Source organism: Erinaceus europaeus (genome assembly GCF_950295315.1).
Source record: "Erinaceus europaeus chromosome 6 unlocalized genomic scaffold, mEriEur2.1 SUPER_6_unloc_12, whole genome shotgun sequence".
Classification (NCBI taxonomy): domain Eukaryota; kingdom Metazoa; phylum Chordata; class Mammalia; order Eulipotyphla; family Erinaceidae; genus Erinaceus; species Erinaceus europaeus.
The window spans coordinates 43,308-63,164 of record NW_026647117.1 but is presented as its reverse complement, the minus strand read 5'-3'; positions in this window follow the sequence as shown (position 1 = coordinate 63,164).

The following is a 19,857-nucleotide window of genomic DNA, read 5'->3' as shown; positions in this document are numbered from 1 at the left end:
TCTGTCCAATGTGCTGGGGAGCCAGAACTGAAAACAAACCATCTACATTGTAACATTTGGGCCTCAGGCCACCCAGTCCCAAGTGCTCTGTGCAAGCCTAGGACTGGCGAAAACACCCCACTCTGAACACAAGGTCTGGCTGGGGCAGTGGCTCCTCCTGTGGCCTCAGAGACAGGCAGACAGAGTTTTCAGATTCAAAACCTGTACTTCCCAGAAGGTGGTCCTTCAGTAAGGGAAAAAAAAAACAAACTTTTCTTTCTTTATTATTATTTTTATTAGCACTGCCTGACTCTCCTGTGTGATGCCTGATTCTCAGTGAAACAAGGGAAAAATCTTTTTGGGAGGGAGCAGGACCAAGATGCAGGCAGGTGGACTCCCTGGAGGGTGGATGGGTAGGGGCCCCATGCCCTGGCTCCAGAGCCCCAGCTGCTGTTCCAGGCGCTTTCTGATTCCAGAGATCCCCCTGTGTCTTCTCATGACACTATTTCCAGGACTGATCCTCAGGATAATGAGAATTAAAAATAGACAGGTCATATTGCTGTCAAAAGGAAATCCAGGGAGGTTGGGCGGTATCTCAGAGGGTTAAGTGGTGGTGGCACTAAACAAGGGGACAGGTGGAAGAATCCGGGGAATGGTTACCAGACCCCCACCTGCAGGGGAAATCTGCACCTGGTTAAACACTCATGTTACACTGTAGGAGGACCTGGGTTCAAGACCCTGGTCCCCACCTGCAGGGGGAAATCTTTACAAGTGGTGCAGAAGTGCTGCACGTGTCTCTCTGCTTCTCAAAATCTCTACCCCTCCCTTCCCTCTCGATTCCTGACTGTCCATTCCAAAAAATAAATCAAGATAATAGAAAGCAAAGAAACAAGAAGAAGAAGAAGAAGAAGAAGAAGAAGAAGAAGAAGAAGAAGAAGAAGAAGAAGAAGAAGAAGAAGAAGAAGAAGAAGAAGGGTAAATGAAATATCCCAACACTTCAAGAGGCTGCTCTGGACAATGCTTTCCTTATTATGATCCTCACAGCATACCATATCCAGAAAGCGCAAAGACACCGTGTTTTTTGTTGACCCAGTTTATTTTACTGATTTATTAATTTATTTATTGAGCAGTTAATGTTTCACATTCGACAGCAGACTAGGGCTCTGATGCCAGAGGTCTCAAGTACCCCTGGATGGCTCTCTGCCTCTACCAAACCAATCAATCAACCCGTGCATCGTTCCATCCATCCATCCATCTATCCATCCTTCCATCCAACTATCCATCCACCAATCAACCAAGCTAAGTACAAAAGGAGATATAACCTTGAATGATAAAGACAGTCAAGCCTGCACAGATACATTCCCAAGTGGCCAGTTTGGCTGAATAGGGCAGAGGAGCTGATCCAGGGAATGTGGTGGGGGGTGTGGGTGTGGGTGGGGTGAGCAGCTGAGCCTGTGAGCTGGGTCACATCAGGTGCTCGGAGGGGGAGGTGCGGGAAGCTGTTACAGGCGAAATGTCAGAAGCGATCAAGCTGGTGAGCAGGGTACCCGGAAGAGAGGAGAGACAAGAGGAGAGGAGAGGAGAGGAGAGAAGAGGAGAGGAGAGGAGAGGAGAGGAACTGAGAAACCCACCTGGACAGAGGTAGCATACAGGCATCCAGCAAGGCAGGCAGGCATGCAGGCAGCTGTGACCAGGGCTCCCTGGCTCCCTGGTGCACCTCCTCCTTTGCTTCCTTGGCTGCCAGCCCTGAGGTCTGTCATTGGTCAGCGCTGTCCTCCAGTCCTTCCGTCTCTCTGTGCCAGGGCCCAGGCCGCCTGACCTAGTGGCAGGGCAGTTGGGCTGCCCAGTGTCAGTGAACCTGTGCACAGAATCCTGGGGGGGACATCACAGAGGGCTGGAGAGGTTGCTAGGTAACGAGGACCCCGCCCATCCAGTTGACCCCTAGGGAGGCGGCGGCCATGACACCCACCCTGAACTTGATCTGAGGGATGGTGGCCAGCAACCAGAGCCAGAGCCCCAGGCCAAAGCCAGTGCAGGTGGGCAGAGCTCGGGGGTAAGGGGTGCGGTGGGGGTGTGTCATGGGGCGGGGCCGGCATCTGACAGCCAAGGGCTGGGGGCCAAGGGCCTCCAAGCCCCTGTCCAATCAAGTGTGCTGACACATGGACACACTGACTGACTGGCAGCCCCTGCCCCACAGACACCCCCAGGGCCCTGGGAGCCCTGAGCTGCCCCGAGCTGCCCCGGGTTTGGCGGGCGGCCACCTTGACATAGGCCTCCATTGTGGATGCCCCTGTCGACCCATTGCCGTCTGACAGTGGTCCTCCACCCCATCCCCCTCCCCTTCCTCATCCTCAGAGGGACTCACTCAGGGCCCTTGGCCTAGGCAAGTCAGGGCTGCTGGCTCTGGCTGCTGCAGCTGCTATCCAGTGGTTGGGTGCAGGTATCTGGTCCTGTCAGTCCCTGATTCTTGGGACCTGCCTGCCTCAAGTCCACCCACTCTCCAGTCCAGACCCCTCCTCCTCTGCAAGGATGCCCCCTTTTACCCTTGCCCCCTGTCCCCCTGCTCCCCAACTGTCATCTACTGTGTGCCTTCTCTGAGCTCCTTTCCTGCCAGCCTGCTGCTGCCCTCTGTCCCTGGGGTCCCTGGGCCAGCCCAGCTACCTTCTCACCATCCAGCAGGGACACCTGCCCTAACCCCCTTCCACCACACCCACACACAGCACTGCACCTATTCAGAGGCTCCCCTCCCTGCAGCCTGCGCCCCAAACAGTCTCCTGCCCCTCAACCCCCTTCCTACCCCTTCCACGGCCCCACACACACACCTGGGCATGAGCAGCCCACACATGCACTCGCTCCCCTCCCCCTCCACTCCAGTTGCACTAAGGATGGGAAGAGTCTTTTTCTCTTGGTGTCCCAGAGGGAGTTGGGTCTGTTCAATGTCCTGGGGTGCCAGAACTGCAAACAAACAATCTACAATGTAACATTTGCGTCTCAGGCCATCCAATTCCAAGTGCGCTGTGCAAGCCTAGGGCTGGCAAAAACTCCCCACTCTGAGCACAAGGTCTGGCTGGGCAGTGGCTCCTCCAGTGGACTCAGAGACAGGCAGAGGCAGATAACGTTTTCAGGTTCAAAACCTGTACTTCCCAGAAGCTGGTCATTAACTAGGGTAAAAAGAAAAAAAAACTTTTTTTATGCCTTCCTGGCTATCCTGTCTGATTCCTGTTACTCAGTGAAAAAAGGAGAAAAATCTTTTTTTGGAGGGTACAGGTCCAAAATGCAGACAGGTGGAGTCCGTGGAGGGTGGATGGATAGGTGCCCCATGCCCTGGCTCCAGAATCCCAGCTGCTGTTCCAGGAGCTCTGTCATACCAGAGATCACCCTGTATCATGTCATGTAACTTTTTTCAGGACTGATCCTCAGGATAATGAGGATTCAAGAGCAGGTAGGTTATATTGCAGCAAAAAAGTAAATCCAGGGAGGCTGGGCAGTATGTCAGAGGGTTAAACTCTTGTGGCCCATAACCAGGGGACAGGTGGAAGAATGAGAGGTCTGCCCCCAGATCCCCATATGCAGGGGAGTTGCTCTACAGAGGGTGAAGCAGATCTTTAGGGGGGATAATTTTCTCACCCACTCTGTGTTTCCCCTCCTCTCTCCTTTTCCCTCTTTCCTATGCAAGGACAGTAATGACAAGAACAACAATAATTATAATAACCATAACAATGATCAAGCAACAAGGGCAGCAAAAGGGGAACAAATGGTCTGCAGGAGCAGTAGATTCCTGGTGAAGTCACCAAGCACTGGCCATAATCCGGGAGGCAATACATAAAGAAAGAAAGTAAGAAAGAAATAATGAAAGAAAGACAAACTGATAGAGAAAAAAATACAGGTAATATACCTGTATATGTGTGTTGGTGTTTCCACTTAGTACATGTAAATGCACATTTATTTATCTAGTGAAGTAGATCTGTAGGGGTCTACCTTTCTCTATCCCCTATGTCTTTCCACTCCTCTCTCCCTTTCTCTCTGTCCTATCCAACAACAGTAACAATAACAACAACTGTAAAAAATAACAAGAACAAAGTTCAGGCAACAAGGGCAGCAAAAGGGAAAAAGTGGGATGCAGGAACAGTGGTTTCGTTGTGAAGGCACCAGCCATGACAATAACCCTGGAAGCAATAAATGGATACATAAAAATGAATTAAATAAACCAATAAAGACTACATGAATAAAAAATACAGGTAATATACATGTATACTACATGCCTTTGTGATTCTACTTAGTAAAATGTAAATGTACTTTATTTATGTAGTGAAGCAGATCTTCACTGTCTTTCTCTCCCCCATCTCTCTTTCCCCTCCTCTCTCCATTTTTCTCTGTTCTCCACAAGGACAGTAACAATCACAACAAAAACAATAATAAAAATAAAAATAATAATAACCACAGTAATCAAGCAACAAGGGCAGCAAAAGGGGAAAAAGTTCTGCAGGAGCAGTGGATTCCTGGTGTAGGCACTGAGCTGTGGCAATAACCCCTAGACGCATTCAATCAATAAATGAATCAATAATACAGGTAATATACATGTATATGTCCCTGTGTGTTTCCACTGAGTAAATGTAAATGCACTTTTATTCATTTATTCATTTATTTATTTATTACCTATCCAAGAAAATTTCTTTTCATTGCTAAAAAATGCCACATTAAGGGTACCAGGTGGTTCCTCACCTGGTAAAGCACTCATATTATAGTGCACGAGGACCTGGTTTCAAGACCCTGGTCCCCACCTGCAGAGGGAAATCTTTACAAGTGGTGCAGAAGTGCTGCCGGTGTCTCTCTGTTTCTCAAACTCTCTATCCCTCCCTTCCCTCTCAATTACTGACTATTTATTCCAATCACTAAATCAAGATAATTGAAAGTAAAAATAAAAAGAATAGAAAAAGAAAAGAAAATGAAATATCCCAACATTTAAAGGTGCTGCTCAGGACAGTGCTTTCCTTGTTAAGATCTTCACAGCATATCATATCAAGAAAGGGCAAAGACACCATGTTTTTTTAACCTAGTTTATTTAATTTATTTATTCATTTATTTATTGAGGTGTTAATGTTTTACATTCGACAGCAGACTAGGACTCTGATGCCAGAGGTCTCAAGTACCCCTAGATGGCTCTCTGCCTCTACAAAACCAATTGAACAACCCGTGCATCATTCCATCCATCCATGGGTTGCATTGGATCGACCTTCTTGTGGTGCATCCCGTGAGTACCCATTTATTGGGGAAGCTGACGATCCTTCCTAGCCGACTGAATCCACATGGATCCCAGTCACTTTCAAAGCCAGCAACAAGCAGACATCAGGCTCAACCTGAAGCTGTTGACTGGCTATGGAAGAAGGGCAAATGCTAGAAGAAGAATTCCATCCATCCATCAATCCATCCATCCATCTACCCATCCATCTATCCATCCTTTCTTCCTTCCATCCATCCATCCATCCAACTATCCATCCACCAATCAACCAAGCTAAGTACAAAAGGAGATATAACCTTGAATGATGAAGACAATCAAGCCTGCACAGGTAGGTTGCAAAGTAGCCAGTTCAGCTGAATAGGGCTGAGGGGCTGATCCAGGGAATGTGTTGGGGGGTGTGGGTGTGGGTTGGGTGAGCCTGTGAGCTGGGTCACATCCACAGGGAGGGTGTTAAGGGGATGCGGTAGGCTGTCACTGGAGAACTGTCACAAGTGCTGGAGCTCGTGAGCAGGGCACCAGGAATAGAGGACAAGAGGAGAGAAGCAAAGAGGAGAGGAGAGGCGAGGAGAGGAGAGGAGAGGAACTGATAAACCCACCTGGACAGAGGCAGCATACAGGCATCCAGGAAGGTAGGCAGGCATGAGGAAACTGTGGCCTGGTCTCCCTGGCTCCTGGCTTCACCTCCTCCTTTCCTCTCTTTGCTGTCAGTGCCAAAGTCCATCATCAGTCAGCGTTGTCCTTCAGTCTTTCCGTCCCTCTGTGCTATGGCACTGGGGTCTGTGCACTGCCGCTTGAACTAGTGGCTGGGCAGTTGGTCTGCCCAGTGTCAGTGCACCTGAGCACAGAATTCTCGGGGGGGGGCATCAAAGAGGGCTCCCGTGGTTGCTAGGCCATGGGACCCTGCCCATCCAGTTGACCCCTTGGGAGGCCATGACCCCCACCCCGAACTTGACCTGAGGGGTAGTGGCCAGCCACCAGAGCCAGAGCCCCAGGCCAAAGCCAGAACAGGTGGGTAGGGCCCAGGGGCTATGGACAGAGTGTCTCGTGTCCAGGGGCGGGGCTGGCGTCTGATATCCCAGGGCTGGGGGCCAATGGCCGTCAGGTCCCTGTCCAACCATGTGCACTGATTGACAGACTGACTGACAGGCCCCGCCCCAAAGACACCCCCGTTGTCCCTGGGTGCCCTGAGCTGCCCCGGGTTTTGTGGGTGGCTGCCTTGACTCAGGCCTCCATAGTGGAGGCCCCTGTGTACCCTGTTGCCTGCTGACCATGGCCCTCCTCCCCTTCCTCCTCCTCCTCTTCCTTCTTCTCTGAAGGGACTCACATGAGGCCCTTGGCCTAGAAATCCAGAGTTGCTGATCAGATTGCTGCAGCTGCTATCCAGTGGATGGGTGCAGGTATCTGGACCTGTCAGTCCCTGATTCTTAGGATCTGCCTGACTCCAGCTCCACCCACTCTCCACTCCAGCCCCCTCTACAAGGATCCCCTTTCCCTTTACCCCCTGTTCCCCAGCTACCCAACTGTCATCTACTTTGTGTCTCCCTGTACTACTTTCCTACCATTCTACTGCTGCCCTCTACCCCTGGGGGCCCTGGGACAGCCCAGCTGTCATCTCACCATCCACAAGGGGGACCAGCCCTAACTGCCCACCACCACCCCCACACAGCCCTGCACACACTCAGGGGCTCCCCTGCCTGCAGCCTGCCCCCCAGACAGTCTCCTCTGCCCTTCACCCCCTTTCCTTCTCTGCCATGTCTCCCCACACACAACTGGGTATGAGCATCCCACACATGCCCCTCCCCCCCACACACACTCCATTTGCTCTGAGGATGTGAAGATTCTTTTTTCTCTTGGTGTAGGGGAAGGAGTTGAGTCTTTTCAATATCCTGTTGAGCACAGACTGCAAACAAACAATAAACAATGTAACATTTGGATATCAGGCCCTCCCAATCTACAGTGTGCTGTGCAGGCCTATGACTGGCAAAAACACCCTACTCTGAGCACAAGGTCTGCCTGGGGTAGTGGCTCCTCCTGTGGACTCAGAGACAGACAATTTTCAGGTTCAGAACCTATATTTCCCAGAAGCTGTTCATTCACTACTGTTAAAAAAGAAAAAGTGTTTTTTCCCTGTCTTGCTCTTTTGTTTGATGCCTGTTTCTCAGTGAAAAAAGGGATTGAAAAAATTTTTGGTGAGTGATAATATTAATAATAATAATCGCAAAGATGATCAATCAAGAAGGGCAGCAATTGGGGAAAATGGTCTACAAGAGAAGTTGATTCCTGGTGCAGGCTCTTAGCCCTGACTATAATAAGCTTGATATAACTTAGGGAGAACTTCTCCCATCCTTGGATGGAGGTCTGAGAACATACTCGCTCGTCTCTAAACTGAGGTGAGAGAATGGGAAAAACCATCTCTCAGACTAAGTTCTTCCATTCTTGACTCTCAAGCACACAGAAACCTCAAACTGCAGGCCATATGGCCGCATACTTTAAGATTCATTCACTCAGAGTTTACACATTCCATCTCACCTTTTGATCACAAATAAAAAGCACATCTTGTCACCCACTCCTAGCTCCGGACAAGTGAGAAGCCCCCAAGATCTCATTTCCTGTAGCCCTTTTGATGTCTTCTCTATCTCACCCCTATTCTTCTCACAAATGCCTTTGCATAATTAAATGCCTGCAACAGGAGACTAATCGTATTGATCTTTATCAAATCTTGTCATACCAACCCCTGCCACAGGGGCATGCTGACCTTTAAGAAACCTGTGAATTCTGACATATGTGAAAACTGTTCTTTGTCTAGCCTTCTATATCAACCCAACCCTCCCCTCAATAAACGAGTGTGTTCATAGCAGAATCCTCCCCGAGTTTCTTTCCTTTCATGTAGTCTCTTGAACTGGTGATGGAAATTCGGTAGTTTACCTTTCTAGCTGAGAGACCACCCACGCGAGCTCCAACATGGGTGTTTCCACTGAATAAATGTTAATGCACTTTTATTTATTTAATGAAGCAGATCTGTAGGTATCTATCTTTATTTCCCTCCTCTGTATTTCCCCTCCCACCTTTCTTTCTGTCCTATGTAAAGACTGTGACAGCAATACTAATAATAACCACAAGAAAGATCAGACAACAAAGGCAGCAAAAGTGGAAAAAGTGGTCTGCAGGAGTAGTTTATTTGTGGTGCAGGCACCTAGCCCTGACAATTATCCTGGAGGCTATAAGTTAATATATATAAACAAATAAATAAACACATTAAAATACAGGTAATATACATGTATACGTGCCTGTGTTTTTCCACTGAGTAAATGTAAATGCACTTTTATTTATTTAGTGAAACAGATCTGCAGGGGTCTATCTTTCTCTCCCCATCTCTCCCCTCCTCACTCCATTTCTCTCTGACTAAGCAATGACAGTTACAATAACAATAACAATAATAATCACAATGATCAAACAACAAGGGCAGAAAAATCGGGGAAATGGTCTGCAGGAGCAGTGGATTTGTGGTGCAAGCATGTACCCCTGGCAATAACCCTGGAGCAATAAATAAATAAATAATACAGGTAATATAAATGTATACATGCTTGTGTGTTTCCACTGAGTAAATGTAAATGCATGTTTATTTATTTATTTTTTCTTTCTCACCTAGCCAAGAGAATTTCTTTTCATTGTTAAAGATGTGTTGATGCTGAGGAATTATACTGATGCAGTCTCTGCCCCCAGGTTTTACCACGCCCCGCGAAATCCTAGCAGTGCCCCCTTCAACCAATTCTGCCCCCACATGTCACCCCTGGTTATTGCCCAATAAAAGCTCTCTCACTCCCCCCCTGCTCTCTCTGGGCTCTCTCTCTCTCCTCCTGTGGTGAGATAGTGGCTCTCTCTCTCTCACTCCTGCCCTGTGGTGAGATAGTGGGGACGACCATTGTCGGCTGACTCCACGTGGCCTGAGCCACTCCCCCCCCGGATCCAATAATAAAGATTTGTGTACCCACTTGCTCTGGACCTCCTCTCTCTCTCTTCTCCGCGGCGCAGCCTGACACCTGGCCCTAACCGACAAAGTGTCACATTCAGGGGACTAAGCGGTGCCGCACTGTTTAAGCACTCATGTTACAGTGCACAAGGACCTGGGTTCAAGACCCTGGTCCCCACCTGCAGGGGGAAATCTTTACAAGTGGTGCAGAAGTGCTGCAGGTATCTCTCTGTCTCTCAACCTCTCTATCCCTCCCTTTCCTCTCGATTTCTGACTGTTGTTACAGCTTTAGAACACATTAGTAGGAGTAAGAGATTTTTTTGATTATTGATAGCATCTGTAATTGCCATTACAATTGCTGCTATGACTTCAACTGCTGTTGTAGCATTGTCCCAATCTGTTCAAACAGCACATCAGATGAACGAATACTTTCACAACATGACCTCTGAGATTTTAGCCCAAATGACAATTGATCAGGAAATCCTGAAGAGTCTTGACGCCCATGAGGCTGCAGTCTCCTGGCTTGGAGAACACCAGCAGGCATTGTGGATTCACAATAAATTAATGTGTGACACATAATATCAGTCTATGTGAATTACTCAAGTACCTTTCAATTACTCACAGTCTTGGGAAGATGTTCAGAAGCTCATTTATGGGGCCTTCAAGGACCATCTTGGATGAGATATAAATGATCTAAATAAACAGCTAAAATCACAACTGGGCAGACTCAAGTCTGAAGCTAGGAATATGACACTCAGCAGTTTAGATGATCTGGCATATTGGTTAAACTCCAAAAACTGGTGTACTGGACTCAATCTCCAAGTGCTGTTCGGAGCAGGTCTACTACTCTTTCTGCTTTTTAAAAATAATTTTACAATTCTTCTGCAAACTCCTCACAAGAACACAACGAGCTGAAGCATGCATTGCAGCAGTCCAACACCCTGGATATGCCAGGATTGCCACCCAGGAGCCTCTGTAAGTCTTTGTTGGGGACGTCTCTGTAAGTCTATGTTCTGAGCTTCCTTGAGTGTTGGACTTAAAGAGATATTAGAACACAGGTCTTCAGGCTAAGAGGGCCTTATTTGACACCCAGTTATTGTGTCCACACTCTGTGGGGTGAAGGCAGAGCTTTCAGTGGTAACTCTAGAGTCACTGAAGATTTGCTTATTTCTCATATGCTCATACACACTGTACATCTTGTCTATGTCTATCATCAGAAGTGGGGAATTGTTGTGACCCCAACAGGAGTTTGGGACTATTATCATACAAGTGATGACATCAGCCTGAGGAGGATACATAGAGGGGAATGCATAAAAGGAGGGGTTCAGAGCAGCACACTCCCTTGGCTGGGTCACCTTCACCACAGCATGTTTCTGTTGGTTTGGATTTCAGATTAGTCCTCACACATGGTGATCTTGGGTGGTTTGATTGCAGAATTTAGACTTTGCCTGTTCTTTTAACTAGAACCACTTCTTCATGATTATTGTGACTTTCGAAATAAATCCCTTATTGGTTTAAACTTAAATGGCTCCATGTGTTCTTGCAATACCCAGTCCCCACCTTTAGGGGGAAAGCTTCATGAGTATTGAAGTAGGGCTGCAGGTGTCTCTCTTTCTCTCTAGCTCCCTTATACCCTCTCAGTTTCTGTGTGTATCCAATAAATAAATACAGAAAAAAGGAGTAAGAGAATGAAAATAAAATGCCTGGGCCAAGAAGAAAACTCAGCTGGTAGCATTTTTGGCTTGCATAAACAAGTTGCAAGTTTAATCCCTGATGCCACCTGAACTGAACTGGTGTTTTCACTGGTCTCTCCCTTTGTCTCCTGTGATAATATCTTTCTCCTCCTCTCTTATGTGTAATAGATGAAATACAGTATTTTTTTAAAAAAGGGAACAAAATATGTGATTGTGTGTCCCAGTGAAAGAGGGTAGGTAGAGAGATACTCAGCATAGTAAAATGTGAAAGGTTACCCTGAGATGCACAGCCCCTCAGCATATCTCCTCCTGACTGGGCTTCAGACAAGAAGTTGTATTCATTACTACTCTACAATCAAAAATATAATATTGTGTCCTTTGAGACAAAATGAATGGAACTGGAGATGATTAACTACACATAGCAAAATAAGTAAAAGACAAAAGACAATTACTGATGGTTTCACTGATGTGGGATTTAGAGGTTGGATGCACATGAACTTGGAAAAGAAGACGGAGAAGGGGGAGAAGGTGAAGAAGAAGGAGAAGAAGAATCAAGGAAACCATTTCTAAGATTTGTGAAAACTGTGGTGGATCTCTTTGGGAGGTGAGAGGGTAGGCGTATAGAACTTTGGTGGTAGGCATGGTGAAGAACTACACACTGTAATTATAAAATCTTGTAACATACTATTAATAACAAATTTTTAAAAAGTTGTATTCATAGGAAGAAAACCCTCAGGGGTCTACTTATTGGGTTGTCTAGGTGCCTTATAGGTAAATAGAATTATTAAACACACATTGCTATAAATGGAGATTTCAACTTGGTGACAGAATCTACCTTCTAGAAAATGAAATACATAGTTGTAAAATGTATTAATTCTATTTCTATCCTAAAGTGGTAGGAGGAGGCCACCAAGGGAATGGTTACTAATCATAGGAAGGATGAGTAAATGCTTGGTGTGAGATGACACGGCTCTAGTATATGTAGTAGAAATGCAGAGGAAATAGAACCTACTCAGCTGTTTCAAATAGCCACTGTATGGAAACAGTCCCAAAGCATATCTTCTGGATATATAAAACAAATCATAACAGGCCAAATGATATTTCAGTGAAAATAAAATAGGAAACTTCAGAGGTGAAAGCCAATCTTCTCTTTTGATCTCCTAGAATGGAAAGCCCTATGAAAAGGGAAGTGATACTGAACCCTTCTTTAAATACAATAAGAGAACTATGAAAAATGTTGTAAGATTGGCTGGAGAAAGATCACTGGGTGGGACATGTGCCTTGCCAATCATGTGACCCAGGTTTGAGTCTCTGTAGCACATGGAATGTTCCATGGTATCAGAGAAAGCTCCAAGTCTAAGTCCCTTTTTCTGGCTGCCTATCTATCTGAAAAAGTAGCCCTCCCAAAAAATGGGTGGTGAATCCACACATATATGAGTGCAAGTGGTGCACCTCCTAACAAAGTCACACAGAACACATGTGCACATGTACCCATAAATTAAGGGAAATATATACATTAAAGCAAAAGGGCACAATAGTATGCAATGACCTAAAACAGCAAGGAAATAAAAAGACCTAAAGAAAAAGACACTGTAAAATGATACTTATATACTTTCCCCATATTTGGGAGTTACTCTCTGCCCAGTTCCAGCTTTCTAGTCCTATTTCTGACTCTGACACCATCGTTCCAGATAATACCTTTGGTTCACCTGCATGTTAGCTATCAGGCTCAGGCAAAAATTAGTAGAAGTTCACTTCCTGACAAAGTCCCAAAACCTAGATATAGGCCAGGTCCCTTAACATAGATCATATGTTCACATGTATCCATAAATTAGGGCAAAATATATATCTGAAAGCAGCAATACACAATAGTCTGTAGTGAGTCAGTATCAAGTTCATAATGAAATAGCATCCACCTGGACATAGATAACCTCCTCACTTACTTCCTATTACAATTATCTCACTCACTCCAAAGTTAACCTTAGCAAAGTAAGGACTGCAAAATCTGAATAAGGGCAAGAGACTGGAATACTCTAACAATGACTCTTAAATTCACTATTAGGCCATTTCACCAGCTGGGACCCTAATCGGGGAATCCTGAGATTCCCAAACAGACCTGATGGGCCTAGAACTTGAATAAATCCCTCTCTCCATTGATACCAGTCATTTCTATCAGGAAAAACAAAATATACCCCTTTTTGTGCCCCCATAGGACCTTGCCCTCAACTTGGATCAACAATGATACAGAAAGCTCCATCCTCAGAACGGAGGGTGGGCAACATACTCTATGCTACACCTGAGGAAGATTGGTCAGTACTGGGGCAGCATGGAATGTTCCTACTCATGACAACATAATGTGAGCTCAGATTTACAGGGATGCAGAGGTCCCATTGGCACCTAAGCTGAATACGGACCCCAGACCAAATCAATGAGGTTCACAGTCAAAAATATTTATACACCTTTCCCAATTTAGGGAGGTACTCTCTTCCCTGATCCAGATTTTTGTTCCTTTTCCAGCCATGACATCATCTCCCCAGACAATAACTTGGATCCACCTGCAGATTTCAGGCTAAGGGAAAAAAAGGAAAACTAGTATAGCCACAGGCCCTTTGGAATATAACTAAAATATGCCTACTAGCTATCTACAAAATGGAGGACCCCCCCACTCTTCGTCTACACAATTGCGGCCTTTAGGTCCATGATTGTTCAAAATTTTGTTTGGCTTTGTATACTAGCTCTCTTTTCAGCCACCAGGTTGCAGATGATAGCATGATGCCAACTAGACTTCCCTGGAGAGATGACCCCACCAATGTGTCCTGAAGCTCTGCTTCCCCAGAGCCCCATGCTACTAGGGAAAGAGAGAGGCAGGCTGGGAGTATGGATCAAACAGTCAAAGCTAATGTTCAGTGAGGAAGCAATTACAGAAGCCAAGCCTTCCACCTTCTGCATTCCACAATGACCTTGGGTCAATACTCCCAGAGGTTTAAGAATAGGAAAGCTGGGAGTCCAGAGGCAGTGCAGTAGATTAAGCACACATGGTGTGCAAAGCCAAGGACCCACATAAGGTTCCCAGTTAAGCCCCCGGCTCCCCACCTGCAGGGGAGTCGCTTCACAAGCGGTGAAGCAGGTCTGCAGGTGTATATCTTTCTCCCCATCTGTCTTCCTCTCCTCTCTCCATTTCTCTCTGTCCTATCCAACAACAATGATAACAATAACAACAGCAACAATCACTACAGCAATAAAATAGCAAGGGCAAGAAAAGGAAATAAATAAATAAATATTAAAAAAGAATAGGAAAGATATCAAAGGAGGGGATGGAATACGAAGGTCTTGAGGTGGGAATTGTGTGGAGTTGTACCCCTCATATCCTATGGTTTTGTCAATGTTTCCTTTTTATAAATAAAAATATAAATAAAAGAATAATATGATTCTCAGCCTTTTATGGTATAAAGGATATTTATTTTGTTTATTTTGTCATTACAGAAGCTTTCACTTCCCAGGCCAGCTTTCTCAAATGGAGAGAGAGAGACATCACAGCTCTCAAGTTTTCCCTGGTGGCATATTCAGGTCCTGTACTGGTGACTCTACCCTGGGTGTTCTGTATGACCAAGAGGGGCTCTCCCTTGTTAACTAATCAACCAATGTGGAAGATTTTAGCAGGGCCAGTGAAACAGCTCACTTGGACAGTAGACAGCTGTGCCACATCTGGAACCCAGGTTTGAGCCCAGCCCCCACTACAGTGCTTCAGCCATTGTGCCACCTTCTGGGTCACCATGCTAGAATTTTTTAAATATTGCCTAGTTTTCCCTGAGATTTCACAATTCTGTTAGGTTCAGGGGACTCTGCCTAAATTACAATTGGAGATTAACTAATTTTATCACACTGCAAGAGGTGAATAGAGTTATGTATGAAAGAATATCCCATATTCCCAGACATTCCAAGGAAGAAGAAGCAGTGAGGCTCTCCACCTCAGTGAAGTCATTTTGCTGTCACTGAGGAGATTTCCTCTAAGGATTGAAGTCAACACCCATGTTCAGAGGGGAAGCAATTATAGAAGCCAGACCTTCCACCTTCTGCATCCCACAATGACCTTGGGTCCACACTTCCTGAGGGATAAAGAATAGGAAAGCTCTCAGGAGAGGGGATGGGATATGGAGAGCTGGTGGTGAGAATTGTGTTGAGTTATACCCCATCATATCCTGTGGCCTTGTTGATATTTTGTATTTTATAAATAAATTAATAACAATAAAATGCAAAAAAGGAATTAAAGGCTGCCAATATCTACATGATAATCTGGGCAGCCAATATTGATAGAGTTATTAAGGACTGTTTTCTCACAAAAGAAAATAACACATCAACTAGAGGACAGTATCCTATTATTTTGTGTGTATAAGGAATAAAAAGAGGGAAAGACATTTAAAGCAAAACACAGATTTTTCCCAAAGTTTATCATCAAGCAGGTGGTTGAACTTAACCTTAAGGAGACAGATATAGCTGCTCTTCTGAGGTCTTGAAAGTAGGACAAATTCTCCTTTTCCTTTTATTATTAGTAGTAGCCTTGCCTTAAGACAATAAATTCAATAAGTTGTTTTGCTAGATTATCATTTCCTATGATGTAAGGCGAGTAATAAGCTAACACAGGACTCAAGTAAAAGTGGAACTTTAGGCATTTACTCTTCTTTTTTTTAGTTTAAAGAAAATTACTTCAAATCTCAGGATCTTATTTCACATACTTGCATAATAAACATCTTTCTTAAAATTAAATTTTGAAAAATATCTCCAAAGCACTACTGGAGTAGATAATTCTGTTTTTATGTTGTTATAAAAGCACAAAATATGCTTATACTGCTATTGTTTGTAACATGCAATTTTCAACTGGACACAAATGAATTCTTCAAAGTCACTGGCATCCTAACTTAAAAAACAGAAATTAGGGTCAGTGAAATAACTCACTTGGATAGATTGTGGCTTTGCCATGTTTGCAACCCAGGTTTGAGCCCAATGTCTACCACAATGAAGGAAGCTTGTGCTGAGTGTGGTCTCTTTCAGAATCTGTGTGTCTCTGAAAAAAAGAAGAAAAAAAAGATGCATAATGTCCAGTTTTATCTGAATTATTTTCTATTTACTAATGTCCTGACAGCAATTTCAAGCCCAAAGCTCCCTGGACATAAGTAGATGCATAACACTCTTTCCCTAAAGCATTGTTAATTGCAATAAAAGGTCCAAGTATTGTTTTATTTACCAAATGTATCACTGATTCTTTGGAAGCTTTGTCTGACTGAAGCATGGTTTCAAATTTGCTCGAATGAAAATAAAAATTGGACCTAGCCAGGCTACCCTCCCCCTACTCATATAGTGCATGGGTGAGGCTCCCATCTCCTTTGGAGGTGGAGGGGCATTAAAAAACAGGTTGTAAAGTTTAAAAAAATATTTTTGAGAGGTGCACCAGAGCACCACCTGTCTCTGTCTTATAGTAGTGCCAAGAATTGAACTAAAATAAGTGCTGGGGAGAGAGCATAACGGACAGCATAAAGGCTTTCATGTCTGAGGCTCCAAGGTCCCATGTTCAATCTTCAGCACCAACATATGCCAGAGCTGAGCAGTAAAAATAAAGTTAATAAAAGTGGCACGGTGGATAAAGCACTGGACTCTCAAGCATGAGGTCCCAAGTTCAATCTCCAGCAGCACATGTACCAGAGTGATGTCTAGTTCTTTCTCTCTTCCTATCTTTCTCATAAGTAAATAAAATTTATTTTAAAAATTCAATCAAATATAAAAGTATATATATATTACTATGTTAGCATGAAGATGCAGAGAATGTAAAATAACTAAAAGAAAGCCTGCTTCTGAAGAAACTTTTGGGGAAGGTCTGAATAGCATCAGTGAGCATCTTGAACGCCTCAAGAAAGGGCAGCACCACCATCCCCACTGTGTGGTCTTCAGTTTTAGCTTAATTTCTCTGAGTCCTGGTTTCCCCTTCTGTAAAGTGGAGATAACAAACGAGGCTTGTCTTATGGGGAAAGTGTTATTTCTATAGTGTATAAAGCCAACTCTTCTGCTTAGTGAATAACCAGAAATGGTAGCTGATGCGCAAGAATCTGGGCTCAAGCTCCTGCTCCACATCTGCTTCATGATCAATGAAGCAAGTCTGTCGGTGTCTATCCTTCGCTCTCCCTGTTTCCTTCTTCCATCTCAATTTTTCTCTGTCTTATCTAATAAAACAAAAAGGAATGAAGAATGGAGGAAAATGGTTGCTAAGCCCCAGTAATAAACTTTGTGGCAATTACAAAATCAATCAATAAAAAGAAGCTACCATGACAAACTGGAAGAATCTGCTTTGGCCTCAACAGGAAAGAAACCATTGTGCTGGGGAAACAGCTCACTTGGATAGTCTGCTGCTTTTCTGTGCACAACCCCAAGTTCAAGCCCAGCCCCCACCACAATGAAGCTTTGGTGTGGGTGTTTTCATTGTCTTTGTATCTAAGCCCCCCCCAATCAAATTTAAAAGATTGTTAGGAACAAAAACATTATTTAAAAATGAAAGGAAATGAGCCAGGTGGTGGCACAAGAGGTAGCCAGAGAGAATATACACATTACAGCATGCAAGGACATGGGTTCAATCCCCAGGCCCCCAGTGGTGGGGAAGCAGGGAGAAGCTTTACCAGCAGTAATGGTGTACTGCAGATGTTTCTCTCACTTATCTCTCTCCCTATCTTCCCCTTTCCTCCCAATTTTTGTCTTTATAAAAAATTAATTATGTGGGTTATGTGCATGTGGCAAAAAGAGCAAGGACCAGAGTAAGGATCCCAGTTTGAGCCCCCAGCTCCCCACCTGCAGGGGAGCTGCTTCACGGTGGTGAAGCAGGTCTGCAGGTGTTTATTGTTTACTTCTCCTCTCTGTCTTCCCCTCTTTTTGCCATTTCTCTCTGTCCTGTCCAACAACAATGGAATCAGTAACAATGACAATAAAAGCAACAACAATAAAAGCAGCAAGGACAACAAAAAGGAAAGTAAATATTTAAAATTAATTATTTATAATAATAAGATAGAGAGAAATATAGTAAAGTGAATAAATAAAAACAATCAAGGGGGCAGGGCGGTGGCATACCCTGTTAAGCTCACTTAGTACTAAGCACAAGGATTCGCACAAGGATCCCAGTTGAAGCCCTGATCACCCCACCTGCAGAGTAGGGGGTTGCTTCCCAAGTGGTGAAGCAGGTCTGCAGGTGTCTTTCTCTCTCCTCCTCTATATTCCTCTCCATTCTAATTTCTCTCTGTCCTATCAAAAATAAAAATAAAATAAATGGTCACAGCAGGAGCAGTGTATCACACTGCAAGCACCAAGTCCCAGTAATAACCATGGAGGAAAAGAAAAGAGGAGAGGAGAGGAGGTTGTGAAGAGAAGAGGGAAGGGGGGAGGAGGGAAAGGGAGAAGAGAAGATGGGAGAGGAGGTAAGGGGAGGGGATGAGAGGGGAGCAGAAAGGGAAGGAGGGGAGTGAAGGGGAGGAGAGGAAAGGGATTAGGAGGGGAGAGGAGGGCAAAGGAAGGGAGGGAGGGGAAAGGAAAGGAGGGGAGGGAGGGGAGAGAAAAGGAGAGGAGAAAAAAGAAGGGAAAAAGGAGAAAAGCAATCAAACATAAGAGTTGTGCTTAGGGCCATATGATGGTATTTAAGAGCTTTGAGGTGAGCAGACACCTGTGGCCCAGCAGTTAGGCTGTAAAGGCCAGTAGTTCTGGGCAGGAACTCTAGTCCGGACCTTCTAGGGGGTACTGTGTCAGGGGTGGCTAGCAGCCACACAGGTCCCACTCATTGAGGTCAGTGCAGATGCCCTCTAATCTCTTTCCTTTCATCCTGTGTATCCTCAGGCCCACGTGTCTCCTCTTCCTAGTTCTCCTGGACCCTTTGAATAGTTTAGCAGGGATCAGCCAAAGCTCCAGCTCTCTGCACTTATGGTCAGATGAGGAAGACTATATAAGACCAGTGAAGGGCAGGGCTACTCTGTTGCATCTATTCCTAGATTCCGTGGCAGCTTGTCTGTGGGAGAACATCACCTGCCTTCTCCAGAGCTACTGAGACCTATAAAGTCCTAGTCATGGTAAATATGAAGGGGCTTGGGGATGGGGTGGCTCCAGGGCCCCTGGGGTGGCAGGACTTCAGCTGCACTTTGAGCTGCATCAAGACTGTCACCTTGTCTGGTCTGGCAAGACAAGTTCACCTGGGTGCCTCCTCCTGGGCCTTAGGAGATCCCAGCAAGAAGGACCCCTCCCATGGCTTACTGCCACTAAGGACTTACTTACAGAAACTAAAGATCCTCCCCCTCCCTTCTGCCATAGTGACTTACTTTCCCACTGTCCTGAGGGACTCTTGGAACACCTCCTATGCTTCCACAGGAGATGCTAATACTTCTGGCATGCTCTAGCCAGCACCCCTGTGAGTTCTGTGGCAGGGGGTGGTGGTGGCTCTCTCCACTGAGTCACTTGTATCTAGAGCTTGGGGACAACTTCGTTTGCATCAAGTGGACTCCTTCTATGATGGGTATTAACTGTTGCCTTGTCTAGTCTTCATTTCAACTTTCTGTGACTTGTCTGTATATGAAGCATTCTATTTACGCCAGGTTTTAAAAAGACAATTGCGTGAAAGGGTGGATTCCTATAAAACCGCAGAGTAGACCAGGACTGACTACCTCTTGGGTTTTAAAGAAGCATGAAATTATATACAACTTGAGTATTTTTGATATAACTTAGCAGAGGTATTGGAAACAACTATCTTTGAGTTTGTCTCCTTAAATAAGCCATGCTTTAAAACAATTGTTTTTCAAATATTACAACAGTATCTATTATTATTTTTAATGGGTGATTTAATAGTGGGCTTACAAATATCTAGTGAAGAACAATTAACAGTGATTAGCTGATCTGTTGCTCCTTCAGAGACGAGCACACAGTTACAAAAATATTTCTCACTGTAATAACGTACTTGA